General features: G+C 39.9%; 1 long non-coding RNA gene and 1 pseudogene across 1 annotated transcript in view; both read left to right on the top strand.

The window, feature by feature from the left end:
• The window catches only part of LOC148000447 (uncharacterized), a 103,363-nt gene continuing 79,471 nt past the window's right edge, over positions 1-23,892 (top strand). The window contains exon 1 of the long non-coding RNA XR_015639721.1: positions 1-253. This is a non-coding gene — a long non-coding RNA (uncharacterized LOC148000447). The remainder of the gene's footprint in view (positions 254-23,892) is intronic.
• On the top strand, positions 15,371-15,739 carry LOC148000448 (elongin-C pseudogene; annotated as a pseudogene).

Raw genomic sequence — 23,892 nt, 5'->3', positions numbered from 1 at the left:
CGTACGCAGACCAGACTCCATAAATTGTCATGTCTGCAAACGTCATCTGCTGTTCGTGACGTCACTTTATCTCTGAAAAAAACTGAGCTTCACTAAGGATCACCTTGGACATGGATACATCTACTGTCATGGTATTGGCCTGCTGCCTGCCCGATGGCAAAGAAGGACAAATGAGTCACCTCCAGGACACTGCAGTCACAGAGACATGGATTCTCCTTGATCAAGGTTCCAATCTCCTGGATTGCATCATCTGGTAAATGCGTGAGAAGTATTTGTTCTTATCACACATAAAATCCTGTTCACCAAAATCAGTGAGTGCACAGTGCACCCTTCAGGTGCAGACCTGACCTATTAGACTGAGAATAAATTTTAACAAACATCCATGCTCAGTGGAATCCAAACATCACATCTGTCTTCCCAAGTGGAGGATATTTATACTCATTAAATTGCAGAAATTACTAAAATACCTAAATACTGAAGGGAAACCCAGGGTGGCTGGTGCCATTGTGCTGTCTTTAGGTGATGCTCCCACAGGTCCTCTGAATGCACGAAAGGGAAAGTACTGACCTCTACCTTCATCCACTCAGCAATTCCTTGTTTGAATCCTATTGACTTCTTAGTATTACTTCTCAGATTCCATGTTGTTTTTTCTTCTCTTTTACTAGTTACTTGGTATTATGTCGGTAAGTCACTCACTACAGTAATCTATCACCCCAATCTCTTAGAATCTCTACGTTTATTTGCTATAGAGATAATGAAGTCTTGAGGGAGAGATGTAAAGGAGTCATCCCATTTAAAATGGAGTTACCACCTTCTCTGTACACTTTCCAGGTTGGGGTCTCTGTGTTAGTGTCTATAGCCTACAAGAAGATGATGCTTTTCTAATGAGGGTTCCAAACACAGATCTATAGCTATGACAGTCATTTCATTGATACGGATAAGAGTACTGAGTTTTCCTCTTGGCTCAGGACATATCTACTCTTAGGGTTTTGGCTGCTTTAGCAGTTTCAGGCCTGGCTTCCATCACATAGAGTGTGTCTGAAATAGAATCAGAAAGAGAATTATTTCCATAATATGTGTTCCACTACTGTACCAGAACATCTTACGAGCCAGTAACTGGTTTACTTTGCAGTATTTGTAGCTTTGGAATAACCACGCTTGCATTTCTGTTCTGAAATCATGCAGACTACTTTACGTATCATGAATGCTACTTGGTAGGTGTGAAGCTTAATAGATAAGGTTTTTCTTGTGTTTATAGAGTAAATATACTTATTTTTATAGGAATCTATTAAGATTTTTACGAATGGTAGAGGCATCATTTTCAGCTAAATGATGATGATCATTGATTTATGCCATGTTTTAAATTTCAGGAGGTATGATTTATGAATGGATGTTTTTATTCTCTGTGCTATAGGAGTAATGTTCAGGAAGTACCATTCTGTACAGTAAAGTCAAATATATTTCCTATTTTCTCATCTCCCACATCTGTGGTATGAAGTCTTATGTTTTGTTCCATGATGCATGTGGCATTGACTTTTGTGCTTGTTCTGTGTAATGGACCAAGTTTCTGTCTTCTCCATGAAGCTGTCTCTATTCATCAGTATAATTTGTTAACGTGCTGTCAATTCCCCATATACCATGGATTTATTTTTAATTTTTATTTTTTAATAAATTAGTTAATTAATATATACTTTCCTTCAATCTCTTCTCCAAATTTTGGCTTCATATTTCCTGCTATAAATATTTTTGTTCCCCCTTCTAAGAAATACTGACACAAACACATTTTGGTTGTCCTTCTTCTTGAGCTTTTTGTGATCTGTGGATTGCACCTTGGCTCATCTGAGCTTCAGGGCTACTATTCACTTATCAGTGAGTGCACACCATCTGTGTTATTTTCTGGGGTCACCTCACTCAAGATGATATTTTCTAGTTCCATCCTTTTGCCTATGAATTTCATGAAGTCATTGCTTTTTAATAGCTGAGTAGTACTGCGTTTGTGTAATTGTACCACATTCTCTGTATCCATTCTTTTGTTGATGGACTTCTGGGTTCTTTCCAGCTTCTAGCTATTAAAAATAAGGCTGCCATGGACTTACTGGAGCATGTTTGTCTGTTATATGTTGGAGCATCTATTGGCTCTATGCCCAGAAATGGGTATACCTGGGTCCTCAGGTAGTACTATGTCCAATTTTCTGAGGAAACCCCCAGCTGATTACCAGAGCAGTTGTACCAGCTCGCTATCCAAGTAACAGTGGAGGAGTGTTCTGCTTTCTCCACATTCTTGTCAGAATCTGTGGTCACCTGAGTTTTGTTCCTAGCCACTCTGAGGGGTGTGAAGTAGAATCTCAGCATTGTTTTGATTTGCATTCCCCTAATGACTAAGATTGTTGAAGAACATTTCTACAGGTACTTTTCAGTTGTTCGATATTCCTCAGCTGAGATTTCTCTGTTTAGTTCTATATCCATTTCTCTAATAGGATTATTTGGCTCTCTGGAGTCTAAGTTCTTGAGTTCTTAGTACATATTGGATATTAGACCTCTATTGAATGTAGGATTGGTAAAGACCTTTTCCCAATCTCTTGGTTGCCGTGTTGTCCTAAAGACAGTATCCTTTGCCTTAGAGAAGCTTTGCAATATTATGAGGTCCCATTTGAAAGTCCTTGAGCAGAAGCCATTGGTGTTTCTTTTCAGGAAAATTTCCGCAGAGTCCCTACGTTCGAGGCTTTTCTCCACAGTTTCCCCTCTGGCTTTGAGTGTTTTCTTTTTATGTGGATGTCCTTGATCCACTTGCCCTTGAGCTTTGCACTAGGGAAGAAGATCAATATGCATTCTTCTGGGTGCGAACTTCCAGTTGATCCAGCAACAATTATTGAAAAAGCTATCTTTTTTCTACTGTATGGTTATATTTCCTTTGTCAAACATCAAGGGACCATAGGAGTATTTGTTCATTTCGGTGTCTTCAATTCTATTACATTGATCTACCTGCTTGTCTCTGTTTTTAATACCATACAGTTTTTAAAACTATTGCTCTGTAATACAGCTTGAGGTCAAGGACGGTGATTCTATCTTTTATTGTTATTATTTCTTTATGTTGAGGATAGTTTTCTCTATCCTTGTTTTTTTTTGTTGTTATTCCAAGTGAATTTCCAAATTCATCTTTCTGACTCTATGAAGGATTGAATTGGAATTTTGATAGATTGTATTGAATCAGTAGATTGCTATCAGCAAGATAGCCATTTTTTATTTATTTACTTTTACACTTCAGATTTCATTCCCCTCCCAATCCACCCCCTGACAGTTCCACATCTAAATATTGCATACCTCCTCCCCCTACCCCTTGTCTCCTCCACAAGGATATCCCCAGCCCAGCAACTCCACCATATGTATAAGCTTCCTGGAGCCTCTAGTCTCTTGAAGGGTAGACATCTGCTTTACCTGAACCCAGACAGGGGTGTTCAATGACTCATGGCTGTCTGTGTACAAAATTATGGACAGATGCTTAATTACGTTTCCCAACCTATGAGCCTTTGAATACTGTTGCAGATTTCATTATTGCTTTACCTCTATGGTGTATTAACTCCAAATCTGTGTCGGTGAGGGCTCAAGCTGCGCTAATGTTGATGACTGTGCTGACCTACATGGCTCCTTTATATTGACCTATTAAATTAATGATGGATTTCTAAATGTCATTAAAGAATCGTGTTGGTATTCTTAGGGGATTGCACAGACTATCTAGATGAATTTTTGTGTTATGGCCACTGTCTTACGTAGGACTTTAGTTGTGTGAACAGACACCATGGCCAATGCAACTCTTAAAAGGAAACCATTTCATTAGGGCTGGTTTACAGCCTCAGAGGTTCAGACCTGTTATCATCACAGCAGGATCACTGCAGCCACCAATCAGACATGGTGAAGGAGGATCTGAGAGCTGTAGATCTTCATCTGGATGGTCCTGCAGAATACGGCCTTCTAGGCAGCTAGGATGAGTGTGTTAAACCCCTTACACACAGTCGCACACCTACTCCAACAGGGCCACTCCTACTCCAACAGGACCACGCTTCTAATAGTGCCACCCCTGAGCCAAGGAAATATAAACCATCACATCCAACTCCACCATATTAATCCTTCTGACCTAGGAGCGTGGGGCCTTTCCATATTACTGTATCTTCTTCTGTTAATTTACATTAAGTTTAGAGTTTTTACTGTACAAGTCATTCAATTCCTTGGTTATATTTAATCTATAATGTCTGTGAGAATCTGTTAGTTTGCTTATTTGCAGAGTGTGCTGGGTATTTGGATTTAGGAAACTAACTTGGTTTTATGCATTGCTTTTCCTCTAATACAATGCTGAATAATTGAATAGCTGCAGGGGAATTTTGGTGGAGGCTTTAGAGTCTTTTGTGTATATCAACCACCCAGGCCTAAATAAAGTGACATTGGCTTCATTCTTTCAAGGGTGTACATCTATCTCATTCACTTGTGCTGTTATTCTAGCTAAGACTTCAATGATTTTATTGAACAGGGGAAGATCAAATATACTTTTCACATTTCTGATTTCTGATTTAGTGTGAATGCTTGGCATAAATATTTTAGAATGATATTTGCTGTGTACCATTCTTATCTTGTCTTTATTATATTGAACTGTATCCTGGGTCTGATGGTTTGTATGTGTGAAGCCGAGGAAGTAGCAGTATTAGAAGTTGTGACCCTGTTGGAATAGGCATGTCACTGTGGGTGTGGGCTTTAAGACCCTGATCTTAGCTGCATGGCTGTCAGTCTTAAACTAACAGCCTTCACGTAAACATGTAGACTACTCAGCTATCAAAAAACAATGACTTTATGAAATTCAAAGGCAAGTGGATGGAACTGGAAAATATCCTGAGTGAGGTAACCCAATCACAGAAAAACACACATGGTATGTATGCACTCATTGATAAGTAGATATTAGCCCAAATGCTCGAATTACCCTAGATGCATAGAACACATGAAATTCAAGAGGGATGACCAAAATGTGAATGCTTCACTCCTTCTTTAAAAGGGGAACAAGAATACCCTTGGGAGGGAATAGGGATGCAAAGTTTAGAACAGAGGCTGAAGGAACACCCATTCAGAGCCTGCCCCACATGTGGCCCATAAATATACAGCCACCAAACTAGATAAGATGGATGAAGCAAAGAAGTGCAGGCTGACAGGAACCAGATATAGATCTTTCCTGAGAGACACAGCCAGAATAAGGCAAAAACATTGGCGAACGCGAACAGCAAACCACTGAACTGAGAACAGGACCCCCGTTGAAGGAATCAGAGAAAGGACTGAAAGAGATTGAAGGGGATGAGACGCCATATGAACAACAATGCCAACCAACCAGAGCTTCCAGGGACTAAGCCACTACCCAAAGACTATACATGGACTGATTCTGGGCTCCAACTGCATAGGTAGCAATGAATAGCCTAGTAAGAGCACCAGTGGAAGGGGAAGCCCTTGGTCCTGAAATGACTGAACCCACAGTGAACGTGATTATTGGGGGGAGGGCAGTAACAGGGGAAGATGGGGAGGGTAACACCCATATAGTAGGGGAAGGGGAGTGGTTGGGGGATTTGGCCCAGAAACCGGCAAAGGGAATAACAGTTGAAATTTAAATAAGAAATACCCAAGTTAATAAAGATGGAGGAAAAAATACTGAATAAAAGAAAGGAATGTAAACCATTGAGGCACGTTGTAAACCTGTCACTAGAATTCATTAATTAAATATTAATTCTATGTGCATATTGTTTAAATATCTGTGTTTCTTTCTTTTTTTTTTTTTGAAATTTCAAAGTAGTTTTTATTTGCATTTCCTTGATGCTAAGGATATTGAATGTTTTTTCTTTCTTTTTTATTTTTTTCTTTTTTTTTTAATTTTTCTTTTTTTTTTTATTAACTTGAGTATTTCTTATATACATTTCAAGTGTTATTCCCTTTCCCGGTTTCCGGACAAACATCACCCTCCCCCATCCCCTTCCTTATGGGTGTTCCCCTCCCAAACCTCCCCCCATTGCCACCCTCCCCGCATAGTCTAGTTCACTGGGGGTTCAGTCTTAGCAGGACCCAGGGCTTCCCCTTCCACTGGTGCTCTTACTAGGATATTCATTGCTACCTATGGGGACAGAGTCCAGGGTCAGTCCATGTATAGTCTTTAGGTAGTGGCTTAGTCCCTGGAAGCTCTGGTTCCTTGACATTGTTGTACTTTTGGGATCTCGAGCACCTTCAAGCTCTTCCAGTTCTTTCTCTGATTCCTTCAACGGGGGACCTATTCTCAGTTCAGTGGTTTGCTGCTGGCATTCGCCTCTGTATTTGCTGTATTCTGGCTGTGTCTCTCAGGAGAGATCTACATCCGGCTCCTGTCAGTCTGCACTTCTTTGCTTCATCCATCTTGTCTAATTGGGTGGCTGTATATGTATGGGCCACCTGTGGGGCAGGCTCTGAATGGGTGTTCCTTCAGTCTCTGTTTTAATCTTTGCCTCTCCCTTCCCTGCCAAGGGTATTCCTTTTCCTCATTTAAAGAAGGAGTGAAGCATTCACATTTTGATCATCCGTCTTGAGTTTCCTTTGTTCTAGGGATCTAGGGTAATTCAAGCATTTGGGCTAATAGCCACTTAACAATGAGTGCATACCATGTATGTCTTTCTGTGAGTGGGTTAGCTCACTCAGGATGATATTTTCCAGTTTCCATTTGCCTACGAATTTCATAAACTCGTTGTTTTTGATAGGTGAGTAATATTCCATTGTGTAGATGTACCACATTTTCTGTATCCATTCCTCTGTTGAAGGGCATCTGGGTTCTTTCCAGTTTCTGGCTATTATAAATAAGGCTGCGATGAACATAGTGGAGCACGTGTCTCTTTTATATGTTGAGGCATCTTTTGGGTATATGCCCAAGAGAGGTATGGCTGGATCCTCAGGCAGTTCAATGTCCAATTTTCTGAGGAACCTCCACACTGATTTCCAGAATGGTTTTACCAGTCTGCAATCCCACCAACAATGGAGGAGTATTCCTCTTTCTCCACATCCTCGCCAGCATCTGATGTCACCTGAGTTTTTGATCTTAGCCAATCGCACTGGTGTGAGGTGAAATCTCAGGGTTGTTTTGATTTGCATTTCCCTTATGACTAAAGATGTTGAACATTTCTTTAGGTGTTTCTCAGCCATTCGGCATTCCTCAGCTGTGAATTCTTTGTTTAGCTCTGAACCCCATTTTTTAATAGGGTTATTTGTTTCCCTGCGGTCTAACTTCTTGAGTTCTTTGTATATTTTGGATATAAGGCCTCTATCTGTTGTAGGATTGGTAAAGATCTTTTCCCAATCTGTTGGTTGCCGTTTTGTCCTAACCACAGTGTCCTTTGCCTTACAGAAGCTTTGCAGTTTTATGAGATCCCATTTGTCGATTCTTGATCTTAGAGCATAAACCATTGGTGTTTTGTTCAGGAAATTTTTTCCAGTGCCCATGTGTTCCAGATGCTTCCCTAGTTTTTCTTCTATTAGTTTGAGTGTGTCTGGTTTGATGTGGAGGTCCTTGATCCACTTGGACTTAAGCTTTGTACAGGGTGATAAGCATGGATCGATCTGCATTCTTCTACATGTTGACCTCCAGTTGAACCAGCACCATTTGCTGAAAATGCTATCTTTTTTCCATTGGATGTTTTTGGCTCCTTTGTCAAAAATCAAGTGACCATAGGTGTGTGGGTTCATTTCTGGGTCTTCAATTCTATTCCATTGCTCTATCTGTCTGTCTCTGTACCAATACCATGCAGTTTTTATCACTATTGCTCTGTAATACTGCTTGAGTTCAGGGATAGTGATTCCCCCTGAAGTCCTCTTATTGTTGAGGATAGCTTTAGCTATCCTGGGTTTTTTGTTATTCCAGATGAATTTGCAAATTGTTCTGTCTAACTCTTTGAAGAATTGGATTGGTATTTTGATGGGGATTGCATTGAATCTGTAGATTGCTTTTGGTAAAATGGCCATTTTTACTATATTAATCCTGCCAATCCATGAGCATGGGAGATCTTTCCATCTTCTGAGGTCTTCTTCAATTTCTTTCCTCAGTGTCTTGAAGTTCTTATTGTACAGATCTTTTACTTGCTTGGTTAAAGTCACACCGAGGTACTTTATATTATTTGGGTCTATTATGAAGGGTGTCGTTTCCCTAATTTCTTTCTCGGCTTGTTTCTCTTTTGTATAGAGGAAGGCAACTGATTTATTTGAGTTAATTTTATACCCAGCCACTTTGCTGAAGTTGTTTATCTGCTTTAGTAGTTCTCTGGTGGAACTTTTGGGATCACTTAAATATACTATCATGTCGTCTGCAAATAGTGATATTTTGACCTCTTCTTTTCCGATCTGTATCCCCTTGATCTCCTTTTGTTGTCTGATTGCTCTGGCTAGAACTTCAAGAACTATATTGAATAAGTAGGGAGAGAGTGGGCAGCCTTGTCTAGTCCCTGATTTTAGTGGGATTGCTTCAAGTTTCTCTCCATTTAGTTTAATGTTAGCAACTGGTTTGCTGTATATGGCTTTTACTATGTTTAGGTATGGGCCTTGAATACCTATTCTTTCCAGGACTTTTATCATGAAGGGGTGTTGAATTTTGTCAAATGCTTTCTCAGCATCTAATGAAATGATCATGTGGTTCTGTTCTTTCAGTTTGTTTATATGGTGGATCACGTTGATGGTTTTCCTTATATTAAACCATCCCTGCATGCCTGGGATGAAGCCTACTTGATCATGGTGGATGATTGTTTTGATGTGCTCTTGAATTCGGTTTGCCAGAATTTTATTGAGTATTTTTGCGTCGATATTCATAAGGGAAATTGGTCTGAAGTTCTCTTTCTTTGTTGGGTCTTTGTGTGGTTTAGGTATAAGAGTAATTGTGGCTTCATAGAAGGAATTCGGTAGGGCTCCATCTGTTTCAATTTTGTGGAATAATTTGGATAATATTGGTATAAGGTCTTCTATGAAGGTTTGATAGAATTCTGCACTAAACCCGTCTGGACCTGGGCTCTTTTTGGTTGGGAAACCTTTAATGACTGCTTCTATTTCCTTAGGAGTTATGGGGTTGTTTAACTGGTTTATCTGTTCCTGATTTAACTTCGATACCTGGTATCTGTCTAGGAAATTGTCCATTTCCTGAAGATTTTCAAATTTTGTTGAATATAGGTTTTTATAGTAAGATCTGATGATTTTTTGAATTTCCTCTGAATCTGTAGTTATGTCTCCCTTTTCATTTCTGATTTTGTTAATTTGGACGCACTCTCTGTGTCCTCTCGTTAGTCTGGCTAAGGGTTTATCTATCTTGTTGATTTTCTCAAAGAACCAACTTTTGGTTCTGTTGATTCTTTCTCTGGTCCTTTTTGTTTCTACTTGGTTGATTTCAGCTCTGAGTTTGATTATTTCCTGCCTTCTACTCCTCCTGGGTGTATTTGCTTCTTTTTGTTCTAGAGCTTTTAGGTGTGCTGTCAAGCTGCTGACATATGCTCTTTCCTGTTTCTTTCTGCAGGCACTCAGCGCTATGAGTTTTCCTCTTAGCACAGCTTTCATTGTGTCCCATAAGTTTGGGTATGTTGTACCTTCATTTTCATTAAATTCTAAAAAGTTTTTAATTTCTTTCTTTATTTCTTCCTTGACCAGGTTATCATTGAGTAGAGCATTGTTCAATTTCCACGTATATGTGGGCATTCTTCCCTTATTGTTATTGAAGACCAGTTTTAGGCCGTGGTGGTCTGATAGCACGCATGGGATTATTTCTATCTTTCTGTACCTGTTGAGGCCCGTTTTTTGACCAATTATATGGTCAATTTTGGAGAAAGTACCATGAGGAGCTGAGAAGAAGGTATATCCTTTTGCTTTAGGATAGAATGTTCTATAAATATCCGTTAAGTCCATTTGGCTGATGACTTCTCTTAGTCTGTCTATATCTCTGTTTAATTTCTGTTTCCATGATCTGTCCATTGATGAGAGTGGGGTGTTGAAATCTCCCACTATTATTGTGTGAGGTGCAATGTGTGTTTTGAGCTTTAGTAAGGTTTCTTTTACATATGTAGGTGCCCTTTTATTTGGGGCATAGATATTTAGGATTGAGACTTCATCTTGGTGGATTTTTCCTTTGATGAATATGAAGTGTCCTTCCTTATCTTTTTTGATGACTTTTAGTTGGAAATTGATTTTATTTGATATTAGAATGGCTACTCCAGCTTACTTCTTCTGACCATTTGCTTGGAAAATTGTTTTCCAGCCTTTCACTCTGAGGTAATGTCTCTCTTTGTCTCTGAGGTGTGTTTCCTGTAGGCAGCAGAATGCAGGGTCCTCGTTGCGTATCCAGTTTGTTAATCTATGTCTTTTTATTGGGGAGTTGAGGCCATTGATATTGAGAGATATTAAGGAATAGTGATTATTGCTTCCCGTTATATTCATATTTGGAAGTGAGGTTATGATTGTGTGCTTTCATTCTCTTTGTTTTGTTGCCAAGATGATTAGTTTCTTGCTTCTAGGGTATAGCTTGCCTCCTTATGTTGGGCTTTACCCTTTATTATCCTTTGTAGTGCTGGATTTGTAGAAAGATATTGTGTAAATTTGGTTTTGTCACGGAATATCTTGGTTTCTCCATCTATGTTAATTGAGAGTTTTGCAGGATACAGTAACCTGGGCTGGCATTTGTGTTCTCTTAGGGTCTGTATGACATCTGTCCAGGATCTTCTGGCCTTCATAGTTTCTGGCGAAAAGTCTGGTGTGATTCTGATAGGTCTGCCTTTATATGTTACTTGACCTTTTTCCCTTACTGCTTTTAATATTCTTTCTTTATTTTGTGCGTTTGGTGTTTTGACAATTATGTGACGGGAGGTGTTTCTTTTCTGGTCCAATCTATTTGGAGTTCTGTAGGCTTCTTGTATGCCTATGGGTATCTCTTTTTTTAGGTTAGGGAAGTTTTCTTCTATGATTTTGTTGAAGATATTTACTGGTCCTTTGAGCTGGGAGTCTTCACTCTCTTCTATACCTATTATCCTTAGGTTTGATCTTCTCATTGAGTCCTGGATTTCCTGTATGTTATGGACCAGTAGCTTTTTCCGCTTTACATTATCTTTGACAGTTGAGTCAATGATTTCTATGGAATCTTCTGCTCCCGAGATTCTCTCTTCCATCTCTTGAATTCTGTTGGTGAAGCTTGTATCTACAGCTCCTTGTCTTTTCTTTTGATTTTCTATGTCCAGGGTTGTTTCCATGTGTTCTTTCTTGATTGCTTCTATTTCCATTTTTAATTCCTTCAACTGTTTGATTGTGTTTTCCTGGAATTCTTTCAGGGATTTTTGCGATTCCTCTCTGTGGGCTTCTACTTGTTCTCTAAGGGAGTTCTTTATGTCTTTCTTGAAGTCCTCCAGCATCATGATCAAATATGATTTTGAAACTAGGTCTTGCTTTTCTGGTGTGTTTGGATATTCCGTGTTTGCTTTGGTGGGAGAATTGGGCTCCGATGATGCCATGTAGTCTTGGTTTCTGTTGCTTGGGTTCCTGTGCTTGCCTCTCGCCATCAGATTATCTCTAGTGTTACTTTGTTCTGCTATTTCTGACAGTGGCTAGACTGTCCTATAACCTGTGTGTCAGGAGTGCTGTAGACCTGTTTTCCTGTTTTCTTTCAGCCAGTTATGGGGACAGAGTGTTCTGTTTTCGGGCGTGTAGTTTTTCCTCTCTACAGGTCCTCAGCTGTTCCTGTGGGCCTGTGTCTTGAGTTCACCAGGCAGGTTTCTTGCAGGGGAAAAATTGGTCCTACCTGTGGTTCCAAGCCTCAAGTTTGCTCGTGGGGTACTGCCTAAGTCCTCTCCGCTGTGGCAGCAACCGGGAAAATCTGTGCCGCTCCTTCCGGGAGCCTCCGTGCACCAGGGTTTCAGATGACGTTTGGTGTTTTCCTCTGGCGCCTGGATGTGCACAGAGTGCAGTCTCTTCTGGTTTACCAGGCGTGTCCGCCTCTCTGAAGGTTCAGCTCTCCCTCCCACGGGATTTGGGTGCAGAGAACTGTTTATCCCTTCTGTTTCCTTCAGGTTCCGGCAGTGTCTCAGGCGCAGGGGTCCTGCCACTCCCGGGCCCTCCCCTACGGGAACCCAGAGGCCTTATACAGTTGCCTCTTGGGCCAGGGATGTGGGCAGGGGTGGGCAGTGTTGGTGGTCTCCTCCGCTCTGCAGCCTCAGGAGTGCCCACCTGATCAGGCGGTGAGGTCTCTCTCCCACGGGGTTTCCTGTGTTTCTTTCAATGGTAAAATGTGATCATATTCACAATGAGGCATTTCCTTTCATTTTACTGACGTTTCTTGTTGCTATTGTCAATATAATTGAAATAAGGTGAGGTTGGACTCTTGAATGGACACACAAGGCAGGGCCTTGTTTTCGCATTACACACTCTTCTGCTTTATCAGGAGCTCTGAAGAATTAGCTACCGTATGCAGAAAAACCGTGGACTAAACCCTTCTGAAAATGTGCTGTCAACAGAAACAAAATCCTGCGCTTCCTTCACTACATGATTTTTATAAAGCTATTAGAATAAATTGATGAAGTTCCTCATCACAAACATCTCCCCATTTGATTTCAAGCAGGCATGGTAACAGGATCGGCTCTGCATGGCAAACCTGAGGTCTGAATGATGTAGGAGGAGGAGCCTGAGGCAGAGATGGATCTTTGCTCTCGGCATGATTTATTGTGTGCTGTCTCCAGGTTTATCATGTCCCTATTTATGATATCAGTGTGTGAGGGTTGTGGATTTTGGAAATTTTTCTGTTTAATCTTAATTGAATACTGTTGGATAATTGAAAGACTGTGTGAATTTTCTCTTGATAACTGACACACTGTTGAAGATTCCTATGCATGATTTACTGGTTGTGTTCATTTCCTTTGTATGCATGACAGGCACTTAGCTTTTCCTATGGATGACTCTCACGCAATGTATGTGATCTGTGGATGACTGACAGACTGTGCGTGTTTCTAATAGATGACTGAGAGGCTGTTGACTTTACTGTGGCTGTTTGAAAGGATATTGAAATTTCTTATAAATGGTTCTAAGGCTATGGGCAATTCCTATGGGTTATTGATAGGATGTAGATTTTTCCCCCAGATGACTACCAAGTTGGGGGTGTGCCATGTAGCTGACAAACAGGCAACTCTTTCCTACACATGACTGACAGGTTGTTGGTTTTTCCTATGAATGCCTTACAGGTTGTGGGTACTTTCTATGGATGATTTCATGTAGCAGTCATTTACCATGGAGGACTGACTGAAAGTCTGTGCATATTTGTTATGCATACTGAACAATGGTAGATACATACTATGTATGGTTGACAGGCTTTGGCTATTTCTTATCAATGATGGACAGGGTGTAGGTATTTCCTATGAATGACAGATAGAGTGTGGGCTTGTCCTTTGGACAAGTGACAAAGTTGGTATATGTTTCCTGGGGCTGAGTGATAGGCTGTGATAGACACTACCTATGAATAATCCACAGGCTTTGAGATATGTTGTGAAAGACTGACAGGCTGTGGGTCTCTCCATTGAATGACTGGCTATGGGAGTTTCTAATGTATGACTGACCGGCTCTGAGAGGTTTGTATATAAGTTAGTCGCCATGTCCTGTGGGTGATTAACAGACTATGGCCATTTGTTATGTCTGATTGACAGACTGTGATAATTTCTTCTGGATGACTGACAGGTTTTGTGAGTTGCTGGTAGATGATTGACAGGGTGAGGGGATTTCCAGTGAATGACTGACAGGACATGGGCAATTCTTATGGATGGTAGCCAGGCTGTGGGCTTTTACTTTGGATGATGTAGGTGTTGGGGACAGATTTTTGATAAGCTGTATGACTTGTGGGTGACTGACATGTTGTGCTTCTTAAGCTAGATGATTGATACATCATAGGCATGACCTACAGATGCAGATCTGCAGACCAATTGTTTCACTGTAAATTTTATAAACAAATGAAAATTGAAATCCCCAGTCACCAATACTTTGACTTTTTCAATCCAAATTTCATTTTTTATGCCCATGATTAAGCTTTCTATATTTGCTACCATTAGGATCACAACATATTGCTTAGGTAATAAATAAAGTATCCATGTTAACCCGGGAGCAAAAATGTAGCAAAGCAGGACCTTGCATTTTGTTTTAAAATGGTCAATGTATCCCTGGACTTACACTAAATTTGGTAAATATAAGTAGAAGGAGATAAACTATGGCATCCAATCTCCTAAATATGAGATTCAAAAAGGTTTCAGCAAAATGAAATGAGAGTTCCAAAAAGCAAGGGTCATTTCATGCTATATTTACATTTATATGATGTAAGGAAGCTTGACTGGGCAGAGAAACATAAAGGTTTAAGAATGGGAAGACCTTGAGTTATATTTTTTTTTCGGAGCTGGGGACCGAACCCAGGACCTTGTGCTTGCTAGGCAAGGGCTCTACCACTGAGCCAAATCCCCAACCTGACCTTGAGATATATTAAAATGTGTATTATACACAATAGACATTTAATTACATGTGAGGAATAAATGGACTGACAGAATGAAAAACTATAGTTGGACAAATCAGAGTTTGAAGAAAATATTCAATAAGCATAAGAATATTTTCAAACTATAATTCATTCTTGGATTATTTATATGAAGCTCTACCTTAACAACTAATAAACACCTTAAAATAACAAAATGATTATGAAGCATGTGGACTTCGGAAAATATGCTGGTGTGCTATCAATTCCCCTTCAAGCAAAAAAATATGAAATATGAATGAGGGCCTAGCCCATCACACTGCTCCCTGATCTCAAATCCCATGGAGAAGAGAGCTAAACACCAAGAAGTATGGAACATCCTGAGACCACAGGACAGACAGACACATCTGTCCACTTTCAACACCACATTCTCATCAATGGACAGATAAGAGAAACAGAAATTAAACAGCGACATAGAGAAACTAACAGAAGTTATATACTAAATGGATTTAACAAATATTTATAGAACATTAAATAATAAAACAAAAGGATTTACATTCTTCTCAGTACCTCATAGTACCTCCTCGAAAATTGACCATATAATTTGTCAAAAAAATAGGCATCAATAGATACAGGAAGATAGAAATAATTCTATTTGTCCTATCAGATCACCATGGACAAAGGCTGGTCTTCAATAAAAACAATAATGGCAGAATGCCCTCAGATACATTGAAGTTTAACAACACACTACTCAATGAAAACTTGGTCAAGGAAGAATTAATGATAGAAATTAAAGATTTCTTAGCACTTCCTTCGGATGCAAGTTACTAGATGACTGCTTCTCGGCCTCGCCAGGAAACTATTTATTTCCTCTGGGATCAAATAGAATTTTATAAGAACATAATGGATGGAGAGGAGAAAACCTATGGTGGCTGTGAAGGCCCTGATGCCATGTATGTGAAATTAATATCTTCTGATGGTCATGAATTTATTGTAAAAAGAGAACATGCATTAACATCAGGAACAATAAAGGCCATGTTGAGTGGTCCAGGTCAGTTTGCGGAGAATGAAACCAATGAGGTCAACTTTAGAGAGATCCCTTCACATGTGCTATCGAAAGTGTGCATGTATTTTACCTACAAGGTCCGCTATACTAACAGCTCCACTGAAATTCCTGAATTCCCAACTGCACCTGAAATTGCACTGGAACTGCTGATGGCCGTGAACTTCTTAGATTGTTAAATAAGATAAATTATAATAAACTGCTAATTTTTTTCAGTATTTAATACCTGTAGTTCAGTTAGTAATTTTTTCACATATAGCATGTTGCCTTTATGAAATTGAACGCTAAAGTTAATTGCTGAGCAGATTTCTTCTGTCATTTGCATAGCAGAGTTGAAATTTGTTTGCTACATCAACAAACAAAGGAAGTTTCACAAGCCAAAAAATAAATAAATAATGCCAGTTTAAAAAAAAGATTTCTTAGAATTTAATGAAAATGAAGATACAACACACCCAAACATTTAGGACACAGTGAGAGCAGTACTAAAAGGAAAACTCATAGCTCTGAGTGCCGCCAAAAGAAACAGGAGAGAGCATACTCAGCAGCTTGCCAGCACATCTAAAAAGTCTAGAGCCAAAAGAAGTAAATACACACAAGAGGAATAGAAGGGAAGAAATAATAAAACTAAGAGCTAAAATCATCCAAGTTTAAAAAAAAAAGAGTACACAAAGAATCAACAAAAGCAGGAGCTGGTTCTTCGACAAAATCAACAAGATAGATAAACCCTTAGCAAGAATACCCAGAGTGTATCCAAATTAACAAAACCAGAAGGGAAAAGGGAGACATAACAAAAAAAATCTGAGGAAATTAAAAATATCAACAAATCCTACTACAAAAGCATATATTCAACAAAACTGGAAAATCTGGAGGAAATAGACAATTTTCTAGACAAATACAAGGTACTAAAGTTAAATCAGAAACAGATAAACATCTAAACAACACCATAATTCCTAAAGAAGTAGAAGCAGTTATTAAGAGTCTCCCAATCAAAGAGAACCCAGGACTCCATGAATTTACTGCAGAATTCTATCAGGCCTTCATAGAAGACCTCATATCAATACTGTCCAGATTAGTTCCCAAAACAGAAATAGGCAGAGCACTACCAAATTCCTTCTTTGAAACGACAGTTACTCTTATAACTAAACCACACAAAAATCCAACAAAGAAAGAGAACTTGAGACCATTTACCCTTATGATTATTGATGTAAAAATACTCAATAAAAATCTTGCAAAGTGAATGCAAGAACACATCAAAATAATCACACATCATGATCAGTTAGGCTTCAGCCCAAGGATGAAAGGATGGTCCAATATACTAAATGATAACCTGGGCAAGGAAGAAATAAAGAAAGAAATTAAAGACTTCTTAGAATTTAATGAAAATGAAGGTACGACATACCCACACGTATGGGACACAATTAAAGCTGTGCTAAGAGGAAAACTCATAGTTCTTAGTGCCTGCAGAAAGAAACAGGAGAGAGCCTATATCAGCAGCTTGACAGCACACCTAAAAGCTCTAGAACAAAAAGAAGCAAATACACCCAGGAGGAGTAGAAGGCAGGAAATAATCAAACTCAGAGCTGAAATCAACCAAGTAGAAGAAAAGAGGACCATAGAAAGAAACAACAGAACCAAAAGTTGGTTCTTTTAGAAAATCAACGGGACAGATAAACCCTTAGCCAGACTAACGAGAGGACACAGAGAGTGTGTCCAAATTAACAAAATCAGAAATGAAAAGGGAGACACAACTACAGATTCAGAGGAAATTAAAAAAATCATCAGATCTTATTATAAAAGCCTATATTCAACAAAACTTGAAAATCGGCAGGAAATGGACAATTTCCTAGACAGATACCAGGTACCGAAGTTAAATCAGGAACAGATAAACCAGTTAAACAACCCCATAACTCCTAAGGAAATAGAAGCAGTCATTAAAGGTCTCCCAACCCACTCCTGAGGCTGCAGAGCGGAAGAGACCACCAACACTGCTCACCCCTGCCCACATCCCTGGCCCAAGAGGAAACTGTATAAGGCCTCTGGGCTCCCGTGGGGGAGGGCCCAGGAGCGGCAGGACCCCTGCCAGAGACACCGCCGGACCCTGAAGGAAACAGACCGGATAAACAGTTCTCTGCACCCAAATCCCGTGGGAGGGAGAACTAAACCTTCAGAGAGGCAGACAAGCCTGGGAAACCAGAAGAGACTGCTCCCTGCACACACATCTCGGACGCCAGAGGAAAAAGCCAAAGACCATCTGTAACCCTGGTGCACTGAAGCTCCCGGAAGGGGCTGCACAGGTCTTCCTGGTTGCTGCCGCTGCAGAGAGCCCCTGGACAGCACCCCACGAGCAAACCTGAGCCTCGGGACCACAGGTAAGACCAAATTTTCTGCTGCAAGAAAGCTGCCTGGTGAACTCAAGACACAGGCCCACAGGAACAGCTGAAGACCTGTAGAGAGGAAAAAGTACACGCCCGAAAGCAGAACACTCTGTCCCCATAACTGACTGAAAGAGAGGAAAACAGGTCTACAGCACTCCTGACACACAGGCTTATAGGACAGTCTAGGCACTGTCAGAAATAGCAGAACAAAGTAACACTAGAGATAATCTGATGGCGAGAGGCAAGCGCAGGAACCCAAGCAACAGAAACCAAGACTACATGCCATCATCGGAGCCCAATTCTCCCACCAAAACAAACATGGAATATCCAAACACACCAGAAAAGCAAGATCTAGTTTCAAAATCATATTTGATCATGATGCTGGAGGACTTCAAGAAAGACCTGAACACACTTAGGGAAGCACAGGAAAACATTAATAAACAAGTAAAAGCCTACAGAGAGGAATCGCAAAAATCCCTGAAAGAATTCCAGGAAAACACAATCAAACAGTTGAAGGAATTAAAAATGGAAATAGAAGCAATCAAGAAAGAACACATGGAAACAACCCTGGATATAGAAAACCAAAAAAGAGACAAGGAGCTGTAGATACAAGCTTCACCAACAGAATACAAGAGATGGAAGAGAGAATCTCAGGAGCAGAAGATTCCATAGAAATCATTGACTCAACTGTCAAAGATAATGTAAAGCGGAAAAAGCTACTGGTCCAAAACATACAGGAAATCCAGGACTCAATGAGAAGATCAAACCTAAGGATAATAGGTATAGAAGAGAGTGAAGACTCCCAGCTCAAAGGACCAGTAAATATCTTCAACAAAATCATAGAAGAAAACTTCCCTAACCTAAAAAAAAGAGATACCCATAGACATACAAGAAGCCTACAGAACTCCAAATAGATTGGACCAGAAAAGAAACACCTCCCGTCACATAATTGTCAAAACACCAAACGCACAAAATAAAGAAAGAATATTAAAAGCAGTAAGGGAAAAAGGTCAAGTAACATATAAAGGGAGACCTATCAGAATCACACCAGACTTCTCGCCAGAAACTATGAAGGCCAGAAGATCCTGGACTGATGTTATACAGACCCTAAGAGAACACAAATGCCAGCCCAGATTACTGTATCCAGCAAAACTCTCAATTAACATTGATGGAGAAAACAAGATATTCCATGACAAAACCAAATTTACACAATATCTTTCTACAAATCCAGCACTACAAAGGATAATAAATGGGAAAGCCCAACATAAGGAGGCAAGCTATACCCTAGAAGAAGCAAGAAACTAATCGTCTTGGCAACAAAACAAAGAGAATGAAAGCACACAAACATAACCTCACATCCAAATATGAATATAACAGGAAGCAATAATCACTATTCCTTAATATCTCTCAATATCAATGGCCTCAACTCCCCAATAAAAAGACATAGATTAACAAACTGCATACGCAACGAGGACCCTGCATTCTGCTGCCTACAGGAAACACACCTCAGAGACAAAGACAGACACTACCTCAGAGTGAAAGGCTGGAAAACAACTTTCCAAGCAAATGGTCAGAAGAAGCAAGCTGGAGTAGCCATTCTAATATCAAATAAAATCAATTTCCAACTAAAAGTCATCAAAAAAGATAAGGAAGGACACTTCATATTCATCAAAGAAAAATCAACCAAGATGAACTCTCAATCCTAAATATCTATGCCCCAAATACAAGGGCACCTACATACGTAAAAGAAACCTGACTAAAGCTCAAAACACACATTGTACCTCACACAATAATAGTGGGAGATTTCAACACCCCACTCTCATCAATGGACAGATCATGGAAACAGAAATTAAACAGTGATGTAGACAGACTAAGAGAAGTCATCAGCCAAATGGACTTAACGGATATTTATAGAACATTCTATCCTAAAGCAAAAGGATATACCTTCTTCTCAGCTCCTCATGGTACTTTCTCCAAAATTGACCATATAATTGGTCAAAAAACGGGCCTCAACAGGTACAGAAAGATAGAAATAATCCCATGCGTGCTATCGGACCACCACGGCCTAAAACTGGTCTTCAATAACAATAAGGGAAGAATGCCCACATATACGTGGAAATTGAACAATGCTCTACTCAATGATAACCTGGTCAAGGAAGAAATAAAGAAAGAAATTAAAAACTTTTTAGAATTTAATGAAAATGAAGATACAACATACTCAAACTTATGGGACACAATGAAAGCTGTGCTAAGAGGAAAACTCATAGCACTGAGTGCCTGCAGAAAGAAACAGGAAAGAGCATATGTCAGCAGCTTGACAGCACACCTAAAAGCTCTAGAACAAAAAGAAGCAAATACACCCAGGAGGAGTAGAAGGCAGGAAATAATCAAACTCAGAGCTGAAATCAACCAAGTAGAAACAAAAAGGACCAGAGAAAGAATCAACAGAACCAAAAGTTGGTTCTTTGAGAAAATCAACAAGATAGATAAACCCTTAGCCAGACTAACGAGAGGACACAGAGAGTGTTTCCAAATTAACAAAATCAGAAATGAAAAGGGAGACATAACTACAGATTCAGAGGAAATTCAAAAAATCATCAGATCTTACTATAAAAACCTATATTCAACAAAATTTGAAAATCTTCAGGAAATGGACAATTTCCTAGACAGATACCAGGTATCGAAGTTAAATCAGGAACAGATAAACCAGTTAAACAACCCCATAACTCCTAAGGAAATAGAAGCAGTCATTAAAGGTCTCCCAACCAAAAAGAGCCCAGGTCCAGACGGGTTTAGTGCAGAATTCTATCAAACCTTCATAGAAGACCTCATACCAATATTATCCAAACTATTCCACAAAATTGAAACAGATGGAGCCCTACCGAATTCCTTCTACGAAGCCACAATTACTCTTATACCTAAACCACACAAAGACACAACAAAGAAAGAGAACTTCAGACCAATTTCCCTTATGAATATCGACGCAAAAATACTCAATAAAATTCTGGCAAACCGAATTCAAGAGCACATCAAAACAATCATCCACCATGATCAAGTAGGCTTCATCCCAGGCATGCAGGGATTGTTTAATATACGGAAAACCATCAACGTGATCCATTATATAAACAAACTGAAAGAAGAGAACCACATGATCATTTCATTAGATGCTGTGAAAGCATTTGACAAAATTCAACACCCCTTCATGATAAAAGTCCTGGAAAGAATAGGAATTCAAGGCCCATACCTAAACATAGTAAAAGCCATATACAGCAAACCAGTTGCTAAAATTAAACTAAATGGAGAGAAACTTGAAGCAATCCCACTACAATCAGGGACTAGACAAGGCTGCCCACTCTCTCCCTACTTATTCAATATAGTTCTTGAAGTTCTAGCCAGAGCAATCAGACAACAAAAGGAGATCAAAGGGATACAGATCGGAAAAGAAGAGGTCAAAATATCACTATTTGCAGATGACATGATAGTATATTTAAGTGATCCCAAAAGTTCCACCAGAGAACTACTAAAGCTGATAAACAACTTCAGCAAAGTGGCTGGGTATAAAATTAACTCAAATAAATCAGTTGCCTTCCTCTATACAAAAGAGAAACAAGCCGAGAGAGAAACTAGGGAAACGACACCCTTCATAATAGACCCAAATAATATAAAGTACCTCGGTGTGACTTTAACCAAGCAAGTAAAAGATCTGTACAATAAGAACTTCAAGACACTGAGGAAAGAAATTGAAGAAGACCTCAGAAGATGGAAAGATCTCCCATGCTCATGGATTGGCAGGATTAATATACTAAAAATGGCCATTTTACCAAAAGCAATCTACAGATTCAATGCAATCCCCATCAAAATACAAATCCATTTCTTCAAAGAGTTAGACAGAACAATTTGCAAATTCATCTGGAATAACAAAAAACCCAGGATAGCTAAAGCTATCCTCAACAATAAAAGGACTTCAGGGAGAATCACTATCCCTGAACTCAAGCAGTATTACAGAGCAATAGTGATAAAAACTGCATGGTATTGGTACAGAGACAGACAGATAGACCAATGGAATAGAATTGAAGACCCAGAAATGAACCCACACACCTATGGTCACTTGATTTTTGACAAAGGAGCCAAAACCATCCAATGGAAAAAAGATAGCATTTTCAGCAAATGGTGCTGGTTCAACTGGATGGCAACATGTAGAAGAATGCAGATCGATCCATGCTTATCACCCTGTACAAAGCTTAAGTCCAAGTGGATCAAGGACCTCCACATCAAACCAGACACACTCAAACTAATAGAAGAAAAATTAGGGAAGCATCTGGAACACATGGGCACTGGAAAAAATTTCCTGAACAAAACACCAATGGCTTATGCTCTAAGATCAAGAATCGGCAAATGGGATCTCATAAAACTGCAAAGCTTCTGTAAGGAAAAGGACACTGTGGTTAGGACAAAACGGCAACCAACAGATTGGGAAAAGATCTTTACCAATCCTACAACAGATAGAGGCCTTATATCCAAAATATACAAAGAACTCAAGAAGTTAGACCGCAGGGAAACAAATAACCCTATTAAAAAATGGGGTTCAGAGCTAAACAAAGAATTCACAGCTGAGGAATGCCGAATGGCTGAGAAACACCTAAAGAAATGTTCAACATCTTTAGTCATAAGGGAAATGCAAATCAAAACAACCCTGAGATTTCACCTCACACCAGTGCGATTGGCTAAGATCAAAAACTCAGGTGACAGCAGATGCTGGCGAGGATGTGGAGAAAGAGGAACACTCCTCCATTGTTGGTGGGATTCCAGACTGTTAAAACCATTCTGGAAATCAGTGTGGAGGTTCCTCAGAAAATTGGACATTGAACTGCCTGAGGATCCAGCTATACCTCTCTTGGGCATATACCCAAAAGATGCCTCAACATATAAAAGAGACACGTGCTCCACTATGTTCATCGCAGCCTTATTTATAATAGCCAGAAAATGGAAATAACCCAGATGCCCTTCAACAGAGGAATGGATACAGAAAATGTGGTACATCTACACAATGGAATATTACTCACCTATCAAAAACAACGAGTTTATGAAATTCGTAGGCAAATGGTTGGAACTGGAAAATATCATCCTGAGTGAGGTAACCCAATCACAGAAAGACATACATGGTATGCACTCATTGATAAGTGGCTATTAGCCCAAATGCTTGAATTACCCTAGATCCCTAGAACAAACGAAACTCAAGACGGATGATCAAAATGTGAATGCTTCACTCCTTCTTTAAATGAGGAAAAAGAATACCCTTGGCAGGGAAGGGAGAGGCAAAGATTAAAACAGAGACTGAAGGAACACCCATTCAGAGCCTGCCCCACATGTGGCCCATACATATACAGCCACCCAATTAGACAAGACGGATGAAGCAAAGAAGTGCAGACCGACAGGAGCCGGATGTAGATCGCTCCTGAGAGACACAGCCAGAATACAGCAAATATAGAGGCGAATGCCAGGAGCAAACCACTGAACTGAGAATAGGTCCCCTATTGAAGGAATCAGAGAAAGAACTGGAAGAGCTTGAAGGGGCTCGAGACCCCAAAAGTACAACAATGCCAAGCAACCAGAGCTTCCAGGGACTAATCCACTACCTAAAGACTATACATGGACTGACCCTGGACTCTGACCCCATAGGTAGCAATGAATATCCTAGTAAGAGCACCAGTGGAAGGGGAAGCCCTGGGTCCTGCTAAGACTGAACCCCCAGTGAACTAGTCTATGGGGGGAGGGCGGCAATGGGGGGAGGGTTGGGAGGGGAACACCCATAAGGAAGGGGAGGGGGAAGGGGGATGCTTGCCCGGAAACCGGGAAAGGGAATAACACTCGAAATGTATATAAGAAATACTCAAGTTAATAAAAAAAAAATCAAAAAAAAAAAAAAAAAAGGTCTCCCAACCAAAAAGGGCCCAGGT

This window comes from Rattus norvegicus, chromosome 16, assembly GCF_021556685.1.
Source record: "Rattus norvegicus strain SHRSP/BbbUtx chromosome 16, alternate assembly SHRSP_T2T, whole genome shotgun sequence".
In the NCBI taxonomy this organism is placed as follows: domain Eukaryota; kingdom Metazoa; phylum Chordata; class Mammalia; order Rodentia; family Muridae; genus Rattus; species Rattus norvegicus.
The sequence above is the reverse complement of the archived record's forward strand: the minus strand, read 5'-3'. Positions and strand labels throughout refer to the sequence as shown.